A 13,734-nucleotide genomic window follows, 5' to 3' on the forward strand; every position below is an offset into this window, starting at 1 on the left:
CTACCTCGATCCCCACCATCTGTCGGCAATAAACCACCTCGATCTCCTTAGACGTTTTCAATTGAAAAATAGCACACACGTGGGCGGTAAATAACCACGATCCCTACAAAATAATTTCATATATATCAAATCTAGTGGGCAGTAAATAACCACGATCCCATCATCTGAAGGTGGTACACTACCACGATCCCCACAAATATTTTAAATTCCAAATGCTTTCAATTTATCAAACATGTTTCACCTCACTTTAACCATCAAAATCAAGTTACTCATCATTATTTTTCATTATTATCATCACATTCAATTCCTCATTTTTTGAATTCATTCAAAAATCATACTTTAAAATCAATCCTCATCATCCTTCACTCAAATTCAATCATCATCACACTTCTCATTCCGTTCATCAATAATTCACACTCAAAACATAATTCTCTTATCAAAGAAATCAAACCCAAAACATAAACCTTTCCTTGATAAATTGAATTCAAAATAGTATAATTCTTTTCTTAACTAAATAAAACATAAAACATATTACTTTTCTTAATAAATCAACTTTCAAAACATAATGCATTTCTTTTCTTTCTAAATTGAAGTTAAATAATATAATTCTTTTATCCATATTTGTCTAAATATTATTTCAAACCAAATCTCCAATTTTTATAAAAATTTTGGCATCATCTCCTTTAAAATTTGAACTTTGCCACCCTTCTTGGGTCCTAATCAAACCACCTTTCAAACCCTTTTCAAATCATTTCCAGCTCTTAATTTATTCATCATTCAACACACACACACACACACACACACACACACACACACACACACACAACTCAACCAATCCTCAATCTTCCATCATCAATACTCACATGCATTCATCAACTCCCACTAACAACATTAATTACACAATCCCTATAACTAACTCAACAAAATCGTCATTCATCAACTCATTCACAATATAGTTCCATATTTCTATCAAGGTTACTAGAATTAACATATTCCCATATTTTTAACCAATCCTATGGTCATCTAGATTATGTTTTCACTAAATATTATATATTATTTACGAGAAACCAAAACTATACCTTAGTTGATTCTTCCTTAAGCCACAAAACCCTTCAAAAGTCCTTTTCACCATAAGCTCCAAGCTCCAAATTCTCAATCAAACAAGTTCAACTCAGCATCACTTTCTCCACATCATCAATCAACTCCAACCAATATCCAAATTCAATCTAACATCACATATTATCACTATAATCAACATAGAGTTCACTAAATTGAAAATTTACCAAGAATTAGGGGTTTCTTACCTCACCCATGGCTCAAATGAATAAAACCTAACAATTTTCACAAGCTAATTCGGTCCTAAGACATCAAAATCACATAATCTCTAAAAATCAAAACATTAAATTTCGAAATTAAGGAAGAGTGGATGAGTAAGAAATTGCTAAATTATTACCAAATTGATCTATGGATTTTGTAGATAATTCTAAAACGAATGCGTGGCCACTAACGGCTTGTCAATCGGAACTCCGGATTGAAAGTTACGATGGATTGAAAATTGGAAACAAATTACGCTAAGGTTTCTTTAGCTTTGCTTTAATTCCAGCCTAGATGGGGTTATGGAAAGGGAAGGAATGGCTCCGAAGCCCATTAAATGAGGGTGAACGTATTGGGCCTTGGGCTCGGTTTGGACCCAATTTAATCGGTTCGGCTCGTTAGTATGATTTTGGGTCAAAATCTTTAAAATTAGTATTAAAATTTATATTTTAATTATTTCTAATTTATTAAACTATAAAATTTAATTTTAATTTTTTTAAATAATAAATAATTTATTAGTTAATTATTTACTAATTATTCAAAGTTTACAAATAATAGAAACACAAAGAACAAATAAAAATTCTTCTATAAGATTGTGTTTGAATGAAAATATAATAGTGGAACCTTATTTTTAGAAGTATAAATAATAGAACCATAAAAATTAATATTTTAAAATAAGTAAATGTGCAATATTAATAATAGAAGCAAAAAGTAGAATGGAAATTTACAGCAATTATTAATTGCTTTGTGTAATATAGATGAAGTTGTTTTAAAAATAAGTTTATGGTACCAAAAAATATCTATTTTTGGATGTGTCAAAAGTGGAATCATGTAAAGTTTATATTAATATTTTAATATAAGTAAGAGTAAAATATTAATAGTTAAAAGTAGAAACATAAAGAATAAAAGGAATACTTCTATAAATTTGGGTTTGAATGAAAATCAAGTAGCTAGACCTATTTTTAGAAGCGCAAATAGTAGAATCATGTAAAGTTTTTATTAATATTCTAAAATCAATGAATGTGTAGTATTAATAATAGAAACACAAAGTAGAAATTCACAGTAATTACTATCTGTTTTGTAAAAGAATGTAGATGTAATTGTTTTACAAATGAGTTTGTGGTACCTTCAACACAAGTTTTATTATGATTGAGTGTCATGATAATTTTAGAATGGACAGCATTGAATAGTAGTTATAAGTAGTGACTTTATTGTAGATTAAACAGTGCAATAATTATTTTTAAGTTTTTAGAATAATGCAAAACCAAAGAGATAAAGAACAATGCAATGGAAGCTGAGGTATGTAGCAAATGAAGTTTTCAATATTTTAAAACGAAGATAACTTTACAAGGTTTTATTAAGTTGGATCAATTAAAAGGTATTTTTATCCATAAGTATCATTTTTTAATGAAAGTTTTTTATTAAGTTGCAAACATTCACATTCCCTCAAGGAAAAATAATGTTAAATATGAAAAATTGTAACACAACAACACCAGCAAACAGGGGCCATTGCAAGAAGATAAATTGAAAAAATAAAACACAACAACAACCACAAGATAATATTAGCAACTATAACATCAAGAAAGCATTCAGAAAATAACACAACAACAACCTATGTGTTTTTGAATCAAAATTAAAGCTATTCTTATTCCAATTACTTTTTGCATTCTAATTAAGAGTAAATGGTCAAATTAGTCCCTAAAAGATTATCCATTCTTTAAATTGGTCCTCGAAAGATTTTTTTAATTAAATTCGTCCTTTAAAGATTTTAAATTAGTCATGTTAGTCATTGCGTCACTTTGTTTGTTGATGGTGTCAAAATTTGCTAATGTAACATATTAAATGACACTCTAATATACACCTAGGAGTCTTAATTGACTATTAACATGATTAATTTATGAAATTAGATCAAATCAACTCCAAATTAGAAAATTCTAATGCCTCAAGTTTTCTCTTCAATTAGCTTTTGATTTGATCTAATTTCATAAACTAATCATGTTAATAGTTAATTAAGACTCCTAGATATATGTTGGAATGTCACTTAATGTATTAAATTAGCAAATTTTGACACTATCAATAAACAAAGTGACAGAAAGACTAATATGACTAATTTAAAATCTTTAAAGTACAAATTTGATTAAAAAATCTTTCGAAGACCAATTTAAAGAATGAGTAATCTTTTAGGGACTAATTTGACCTTTTACTCTTCCAATTAACTCAGTTCAAAACAAAATTAAAGGACATAAAGCAAAGAAAATGATAAAAAAAAAACCTAATTTCAGAAGTAAGGAGGTTGTAGAGAGAGCCGTGATAACAACAACAACTACTACGACGGGACTTCAGCGAGTCGTTAAGGGATGATCGACAGAAGAAAGAGGGACAGAGTGAGAGGGGAGGAGATAGCGATGATGTTGGCGCTGCTTGTCAGCACAGCAGCAACAGTACTTGGAAGGACGGTGAAAGCTATGTTAACGAAAATTTAACGACTTTAAGGGATGATGATGATACACAGAAGAAATAGAGACTGCATGAGAGGATAATAGATGGCGATGATGTCAGCAAATCTCACGACGGCGACGGCGAAGCTTAGAAAGAACGAAGCTAAGTGATGAAGAAATAATGGAGAGATGGAAATGTGCTTCAATAATCAGGGAAGGTTGATACATGCTCGGAAAGACAACAGGGGCATTCTAAGACACAAGGGCAGAATGGGAATTTCACACTTCCAGAGGGCCCCATCACTAGAGCACATGCAAAGAAGCTCAAGGAGAGCTTTGGGAACCTGGCAGCGCTTATGCATATGGAGCTACATCAAGTTCTAACCAAGGAAGAATGGGCAAGACCCATTGGGTTAAGTCAGGACAGCAAGAAGCCCAATAATGCTTTCCGAATTCAGTGGAAGGCATAATTTATCTTTAAATTTCGAAAATTCTAGACTTTTGATTTAGTTTGTTATGTGGTCAAAAGTTGTTAGAAGACTTGTTTTATCTGCTATGCTTAGTAGTATTTTTAGGGATTTTTAAATTTAAATCAAATCTGATCTAATCTAATAAGATCAAATCTGATTTAAATTAGTTATCATATCTTTAGGATTTTAAAATTTAAATCAAATCTGATCTGATCTAATAAGATCAAATCTGATTTAAATTAGTTATCTTATCTTATATTTTATCTAGTTTGTTTGAGGTCTATTTAAACACCTTCTGGTGAGACAATTTACATAACTTTGATGAATAAATTTTCAGTTGTTGTTAAGCACGTTTATTATGTGAGAAGTGAGGTGAGTGATTTGCTTCGCTTGTTGCATGAGGAAGATTGAAGGATCCAACACTAAGGTGATCTGCGTGGTGGTTTCTTTTAGTTTTCGTCCCTCTGATCTAGGTTGTCAAGGACAGGTTCTTTGAAGGTCTAGTAGGGAATCCTTTCCGGTGACCTAGGTTGCTAAGAACAGGTATCTTAGAGGTCTAGTAGGAAAAATCTTTATCTTTTATATTTCCGCTGTGTCTCTTTTTTTGGCTAATAAATTCCTCTTTTAATCCCATTCTTTTCTGGTCCCCCTTCCATTAGGATTTTACTACTTTGAATGTATTCAACCCTTAATGCCCAACACAAATCCTTATTATCTGGTATCAGTTACAGGTTGTAGGTAAATTCTTATTTATCTGCACGTTCCAGGATTTTTTTTTTAGTCTCTTTAGTTTTCTCTATAATTTCTGCAAATTTACTTTAAAATTAAAAAAAAAAAACGAAAACTGAAAGAAACCACCATGCAGATCACCTTAGTGTTGGATCCTTCAATCTTCCTCATGCAACAAGCGAAGCAAATCACTCACCTCACTTCTCACATAATAAATGTGCTTAACAGCAACTGAAAATTTATTCATCAAAGTTATGTAAATTGTCTCACCAGAAGGTGTTTAAATAGACCTCAAACAAACTAGATAAAAGATAAGATAAGATAACTAATTTTATGGTAGATAGATTTAGTAAAATGGCTCATTTTATTGCTTGCCATAAAACTGATGATGCCACAAATATTGCTGACCTATTCTTTAGAGAAGTTGTGCGCTTACATGGTGTTCCCCAAACTATTGTTTCTGATCGTGATGTCAAATTCTTAAGTCACTTTTGGAAAGTTTTGTGGAGTAAGTTGGGAACAAAATTGTTATACTCAACTACTTGTCACCCTCAAACTGATGGTCAAACTGAAGTAGTAAATAGGACATTGGGAACCTTGTTGTGTGCTATTGTTGGTAAGAATTTGAAAACCTGGGAAGATTGTTTACCTTTTATTGAGTTTGCTTATAACCGAACAATCCATTCTTCCACTGGTTTTTCGCCCTTTGAACTTGTCTATGGTTTTAATCCTCTAACTGTCTTAGATTTAATGCCTCTACCCTTGAGTGATCTTATTAGCTTAGATGGAGTAAGCAAGGCTGAAAAAGTTAAAGCAATACATGCAAAGGCTCGTGACCTCATTGAGAGAAAGAACAAAGCCACGGCAGAAAGGATTAACAAGAGCCGAAAGCATATAGTATTCGAACCAGGAGATTGGGTTTGGGTACATTTGAGGAAGGAGAGATTTCCTACTCAAAGGAAGTCTAAACTTGATGCTAGAGGGGATGGCCCATTCCAAGTGCTTGAGAAGATCAATAACAACACCTACAAGATTGACCTACCAGGTGAGTATAATGTTTCTGCCACTTTCAATGTTTCTGATCTCTCTCCTTTTGATATGGACACAGATTCGAGGACGAATCTTTTTGAGGAAGGAGGGAATGATACATGCTCGGAAAGACAACAGGGGCATTCTAAGACACAAGGGCAGAATGGAAATTTCACACTTCCAGAGGGTCCCATCACTAGAGCACATGCAAAGAAGCTCAAGGAGAGCTTTGGGAACCTGGCAGCGCTTATGCATATGGAGCTACATCAAGTTCTAACCAAGGAAGAATGGGCAAGACCCATTGGGTTAAGTCAGGACAGTAAGAAGCTCAATAATGCTTTCCGAATTCAGTGGAAGGCATAATTTATCTTTAAATTTCGAAAATTCTAGACTTTTGTTTTAGTTTGTTATGTGGTCAAAAGTTGTTAGAAGACTTGTTTTATCTGCTATGCTTAGTAGTATTTTTAGGGATTTTTAAATTTAAATCAAATCTGATCTAATCTAATAAGATCAAATCTGATTTAAATTAGTTATCATATCTTTAGGATTTTAAAATTTAAATCAAATCTGATCTTATCCAATAAGATCAAATCTGATTTAAATTAGTTATCTTATCTTATCATTTATCTAGTTTGTTTGAGGTCTATTTAAACACCTTCTGGTGAGACAATTTACATAACTTTGATGAATAAATTTTCAGTTGCTGTTAAGCACGTTTATTATGTGAGAAGTGAGGTGAGTAATTTGCTTCGCTTGTTGCATGAGGAAGATTGAAGGATCCAACACTAAGGTGATCTGCGTGGTGGTTTCTTTCAGTTTTCGTCCCTCTGATCTAGGTTGTCAAGGACAGGTTCTTTGAAGGTCTAGTAGGGAATCCTTTCCGGTGACCTAGGTTGCTAAGAACAGGTATCTTAGAGGTCTAGTAGGAAAAACCTTTATCTTTTATATTTCCGCTGTGTCTCTTTTTTTGGCTAATAAATTCCTCTTTTAATCCCATTCTTTTCTGGTCCCCCTTCCATTAGGATTTTACTACTTTGAATGTATTCAACCCTTAATACCCAACACAAATCCTATCAAAGGTGTTCTTCTAGGTAATAGTGATTTGGTAAAAAAAATTTATACAATTACCCATTTTAAAAAATAATTTAATTACAAAATAGTCCTATTTTAATTAAGATATTAACTCTCATCAGATTAAAGTAACTCAAATTAAAAATAAATATTCAATTAAAATGTGATACATCAACAAATAATTATATGTTACTTTAAGAAAAGTTGAATAGAATTCATCTAATAATAATAATAATAATAATAATAATAATAATAATAATAATAATATGCTTGTATCTATCTAGATTCTAGACCGTCCTTTTTTGTTAAATTATTGTTTCTCTTCAAGTTAATAAATATGATCAAATTCTTGCATTGGTAAAATAGAATTCAATTAAATCTCTGTCTACTTAAATCCTTTCTTTTTAGCTTAAGAAAGGATAATGCAACAAAATGCCGTCAAATATTGAATATTTTCTTATTGCAAAAAAGTGACAAAGGAATAGAGTTATCTTGACGACATTAAAATAAACTTTAGAGAAACTCTTGATTAAATAACACGCCCGGTGGGACTCGAACCCACAATCGCCTGATTAGAAGTCAGGCGCCTTATCCATTAGGCCACGAGCGCTTTTTGTTATGTTGTCTCAAATAAAAATTTTAAATTCCCAAATGCCATTGGAAATGAATAGCAAACTCAAACCGAATAGATTTGATATCATATTTGGCTTAAAAGGTTTTGGTTACTCTAAAATCTCCCATTTCTTGTTTTAATCTCTCTAATTTTGTCCATTTTTGATCTAGTAAAATTTAAAGAAATTTAATTGTCATCCTTATGATTAATTTGTTCTATTAAAGTATTAGGGTAATACTAGTATTGTATCCTTTAATGGAGAATGAATATTGCTTTTTTTTTTAATAGAAAAAGTTCATCCAAAAAGGAGTATTTTACACAAATAAAAAATTTATATAAAAAATTTTAGCATGAATGTACTGAAACATATTTTACGGCCACAAGAATTACGTTAATTTGATAATTTCTTTAGATTGAATATTTGAGTCATAGAGTGTACTTTTAATTCCTCGATTTAAAATACTCTGATTTCAAATAAACTTATATCATTTTGTCACATTTTTTTTCTGTGTTTGAGGGATTGATTTTGAGTGTGTTTGGAAAACATTAAAGTGAGAAAAGAATTCTATTTCAGTTAAGAAATTGATGACTTGCATCATCTACCTCTTTCTCTTATCTAAAAGAACCATAGAAATAGTGAAATCCCATTCAATTAATGCAGTTTAATGAACTAAATGATGAATTTTATGGTACATTGCTTTGAAATGAGTTTTGTTTGAATTTCAGGTGAAAAGAGCAACAAAAGAAGAAGGAAACAAAGAAGAAGAGCTGGGCGTGTGAGCTGGGCGTGTCACTTGGTGCAAACGCCAAAAAACTGAATGGGCATGGCACGCCAGCAATTGGGCGTGGCACGCCAGTTAACAATTTCAGCAGAGAACCCATGGAGCTTTACTATGGGCGTGGCACGCCAACTATAAATTCCAGAGAAGCATTCTTGGAGCTTTACTATGGGCGTCAGCTATACATTCCAGAGAGCATTCTTGAAGACCCACAAGGGGCATGGCACTTGATTTTTGGGGCGTGGCACGCCAACCTTGTTCATATTCTGGGCATGCTACTTGAGTTCTAGGCGTGGCACGCCAAGCTTGAAGAGGCTCAACACCATAAGGGGTGTGCCACTTGAGATCGAAGGTGTGACATGCCAGTTCATTGGTCCAGAGAGGAAGAATGCAGCCACAACAAAGACGTGTCACTTGAGATCGAAGGCGTGGCACGCCAGCACAAGCCTCCAAAGAAGAAGATCAATGGGCATGCCACTTTGGATTTTAGGCATGGCATGCCAAGGCACAATGATAATGGGCATGCCACTTGATACTTGGGGCGTGGCACGTAAACCTTGCTCGCACCAGGAGCGTGCCACTTGAACACTGGGTGTGGCACGCCAGTCTACTAAACCAGAAGGGCTTACTCATGCTTTATCAAGGGCGTGGCACGCCAAACCTGGGCGTGGCACGCCAAACCTGGGTGTGGCACGCCAGTACAACTTTCTAGAAGAGAGGATGAAGAGTTTATTGAGGGCGTGGCATGCCAGACTTGGGCGTGGCACGCCAGTTCAATTTACCAGAGAAGGAAGATGAAGAACTTGACATGGGCGTGGCACGCCACTGCTGGGCGTGGCACGCCAGGTGTATTTTCCAGGGAGGAGGAAGAGAGAAGCCACGATAGGCGTGCCACTTGATCTCAAAGGCGTGGCACGCCAGGCTAGCTGAACAAAGGAGGCGTGCCACTTGGAAGCCAGGTGTGGCATGCCAAGCCAAGCTGAGGAGCTAGGCGTGACATGCCGCTCACACGCCACTCACACGCTAGGCACATGGTTCATTTTAATGAGTTTTCCTTTTATTTTCAAATGTACTTTTCTTTTCCTTTTTGTAATTTTTATTTTCTTGTGATAGGAGTAGTATAAATACCACCTAAGAGTACTGAAAAGGGGGTTGTATTGGTTGGTTAGTTTTACCTTTACACTTCACTTCATCTTCTTCCATCTCTTGTACTTTTCTCTAAGCTATGAGTATCTAAACTCTCTCATTGGGAGAGAAAGCTCTATTGTATTTGATGGATTAATGATAGTGAATTTCTTCTTCTCTTCATCTCTCTTTGATTTGCTAGAAGGAATTTCGTTCTTCATACTTAGTGTTCAATCATCTTGGAAAAGAGGTTGAATGCAAAATGGGTTTCGTGGGAACATTGGAAAAAGAAACATGAAACCATACTTGAAATCCCTTCTCAAACTTGAGTAGATATGGGTTTTGGGATTTGGATATGGTGACATGAAATCCACCCACTATTTAGATCTATGAGGATGTGTGGTATAATCAGGGATCAAGCTTATCTCTCTTCATGAGCAATTAGACCAAGGAATTGACTGATTATCAATATTTGAGAGATTGAATCACCAAGGAATTGGGGTTCAATCAATCATGATTGCCAAGAGATCAATGAGTTGCATGATTGAAGATGAGATGATTTAGACTTAATCCAAAGAGAGCAACATCTCATAATCCCAATGAATTTCCCATATTCTTATCTTTCCCATTCTTTATAGCTTTCTTTAATTCATACCATTACCCATTCTCCATTTACAATTCAGTCATTTATGTTCCAGCACTTTACATTCTTGTTATTTACTTTTCTGCACTTTATTGCTTTCCTTTACCTTTAAGTCATTTACATTTCTACTATTTAGAATTCTACACTCAACAATCTCTATTAATTAGCTTGACTAAAATTATCTTTTAACTAAAGTTGCTCAATCAATCAATCTCTGTGGGATTCAACCTCACTCATAGTGAGTTATTACTTGACGATAATTTGGTGCACTTGCCAAAGAACGGATTCATTATATATTGATATAGTGAGCAATATTCGGTCATCAGAAATGAATTCTAATTTTATTTTAAATTTAAATTCATGATTCGAAACTATTAATGTAACGACCCAATTTTCAATATGTTTAGATCATACCGGAAACTGAGTGTTACCAACTTGTCTTCCTAATTATTATCTATTATTTAATTATATGAGCCTGATTCGTTGTTAAAAGCGTAGTTATTTTGCGAGGTACTTTTTTTAAAACATTTTATCTAATGTTCGGAATTGATAAACAGAATCATTCATAATCAATTCACAAATAATAATAGATAAAACAATTATAAACAACCACACTTATAAACATCTCAAGTAGTTAACAACGTTCAGTTACCTAACCTTTATTAGAGTAAAGATCTTTAGTTAGAATACCCCTAGATATAGCTATATATAACATCCCAGGCCCTCACCTATTCCAAAAGTTCCTAAGCTGGCACCTAAGCTAGCCTAGACTCTATACTCACCTAGTCCCTTTAAACTACTAAAAAGAGGGAAGGTACGTTCTAGGTCTTCAAAACTCAAGTCAGATGGAACGTCATTAAAAGATGGAACATTATCTACTACTCCTCTGCACGATCACACGTTGTCAAAGAGCATCTCACTGGTACTTCATTAAGTGGCAACAAAATAGCAGCATCGTACGAAGGACTTAGGCTAAAGTTCATAGATAAACGAGGTGTAGATGTCAGCTGGTCTCACAGTATATACTTATAAACAGAAAACAAATCTTGCTCCAGACTCAAAAGACAAACCAAATCAAAACCCTTTTGCGGAACAATCATTAGGGGACTACGGAAGGATACTCTTGCTTTCATCTGGAGAGGGAAGGGACAGATAAGAGGTAAGAACTGGGGAGTTATTAGTAGAATCGGGGTTATTAGTTAAGTTCATTAATTTTGTGTTGTTTAGCAGACATACAGAGAAGCAGTAAACAAAAGATACAAATAAATAGAGAAAGTAGAGAAAATGGAAAAAAGAACACAAACAGAAGAATACAAGAAAATAAAACACAGACACAGAGAATAGAATACAAAAAAAGAAAGCATACATTCATACAACAATCATAACAGAGAAAATGCACAACCAAGTATGATGCATGTCTGACCTAAGCAGTCCGTGAGCTCACGTGTCGGTTTACACCCTGCAGCCCGACATTACCTACGAACTAGTTGGTGCACGAAAATTACTTCACACTATGTAATTCCGCACAACTAACCAGCAAGTGCACTGGGTCGTCCAAGTAATACCTTACGTGAGTAAGGGTCGAACCCCACGGAGATTGTTGGTTTGAAGCAATCTCTGGTTATCTTGTAAATCTCAGTTAGGAGGTCAATTATAATTATTAGTTGACTTGCAAATGAACAAGGGAACATAAAATAAATACTTGGTATGCAGTAATGGAGAATATGTTGGAGTTTTGGAGATGCTTTGTCTTCTGAATCTCTGCTTTCTCCCTGTCTTCTTCTTCACGCACGCAAGGTTCCTCCTATGGCAAGCTATGTGTTGGTGGATCACCGTTGTCAATGGTTACCATCCATCCTCTCAGTGAAAAAGCTCCAGGTGCGCTGTCACCGCACGGCTAATCATCTGTCGGTTCTCGATCATGTCAGAATAGGATCCATTGATCCTTTTGCATCTGTCACTACGCCCAACACTCGCGAGTTTGAAGTTCGTCACAGTCATTCAATCCCTGAATCCTACTCGGAATACCACAGACAAGGTTTAGACTTTCCGGATTCTCAAGAATGATGCAAATGGATTCTAGCTTATACCACGAAGATTCTGATTAAGGAATCCAAGAGATATTCATTCAATCGAAAGTAAAACAGAGGTGGTTGTCAGGCACGCGTTCATAGGTTGAGAATGGTGATGACTGTCACGGATCATCACATCCATCATATTGAAGTGCGAATGAACATCTTAGATAGAAATAAGCGTGTTTGAATAGAAAACAGAAATAGTTGCATTAATTCATCGAAACACAGTAGAGCTCCTCACCCCCAACAATGGAGTTTAGAGACTCATGCCATCAGAGATTACAAAGTTCAGATCTAAAATGTCATGAGATGCAAAATAAATCTCTAAAAGTTGTTTAAATACTAAACTAGTAACCTAGGTTTACAGAAAATGAGTAAACTATGATAGATAGTGCAGAAATCCACTTCTGGGACCCACTTGGTATGTGCTGGGGCTGAGACTTAAGCTTCTCACGTGTCTGGGCTGTTTTGGGCATTCAACGCCAGGTTGTAACCTGTTTCTAGCGTTGAACTCCAACTTGTAACTTGTTTCTGGCGCTGGACGCCAGACTGCAACATGGAACTGGCGTTAAACGCCAGTTTACGTCATCTATCCTTGAGCAAAGTATGGACTATTATATATTGTTGGAAAGCCCTGGATGTCTACTTTCCAACACAATTAAGAGCGCGCCATTTGGAATTCTGTAGCTGCATAAAATCCACTTTGAGTGCAGGAAGGTCAGAATCCAACAGCATCAGCAGTCCTTTTTCAGGCTGAATCAGATTTTTGCTCAGCTCCCTTAATTTCAGCCAGAAAATACCTGAAATCACAAAAAAACAGACAAACTCATAGTAAAGTCCAGAAATGTGATTTTTAATTAAAAAACTAATAAAAATATACTAAAAACCAACTAAATCATACTAAAAACTAAGTAAAAACAATGCCAAAAAGCGTATAAATTATCCGCTCATCACAACACCAAACTTAAATTGTTGCTTGTCCCCAAGCAACTAAAAACAAAGTAGGATAAAAAGAAGAGAATATAAAATGAATTCAAAAAACATCTATGAAGATCAGTGTTAATTAGATGAGCGGGGCTATTAGCTTTTTGCTTCTGAACAGTTTTGGCATCTCACTTTATCCTTTGAAGTTCAGAATGATTGGCATCTATAGGAACTCAGAATTTAGATAGTGTTATTGATTCTCCTAGTTCAGTATGTTGATTCTTGAACACAGCTACTTTATGAGTCTTGGCTGTGGCCCTAAGCACTCTGTTTTCCAGTATTACCACCGGATACATACATGCCACAGACACATAACTGGGTGAACCTTTTCAGATTGTGACTCAGCTTTGCTAAAGTCCCCAATTAGAGGTGTCCAGGGTTCTTAAGCACACTCTGTTTTTTTTTGCTTTGGACCTCGACTTTAACCACTCAGTCTCAAGTTTTCACTTGACACCTTCACGCCA

At 34.8% G+C, this 13,734-nt stretch overlaps 1 non-coding gene across 1 annotated transcript; it reads right to left on the reverse strand.

The window, feature by feature from the left end:
- Positions 1-7,588: 7,588 nt before the first annotated feature.
- On the reverse strand, positions 7,589-7,661 carry TRNAR-UCU (transfer RNA arginine (anticodon UCU)). The gene has a single exon. It is a non-coding gene; the product is annotated as a tRNA-Arg (tRNA).
- Positions 7,662-13,734: the final 6,073 nt, after the last annotated feature.

The sequence above is a fragment of the Arachis hypogaea genome, chromosome 16 (genome assembly GCF_003086295.3).
Source record: "Arachis hypogaea cultivar Tifrunner chromosome 16, arahy.Tifrunner.gnm2.J5K5, whole genome shotgun sequence".
Lineage (NCBI taxonomy): Eukaryota > Viridiplantae > Streptophyta > Magnoliopsida > Fabales > Fabaceae > Arachis > Arachis hypogaea.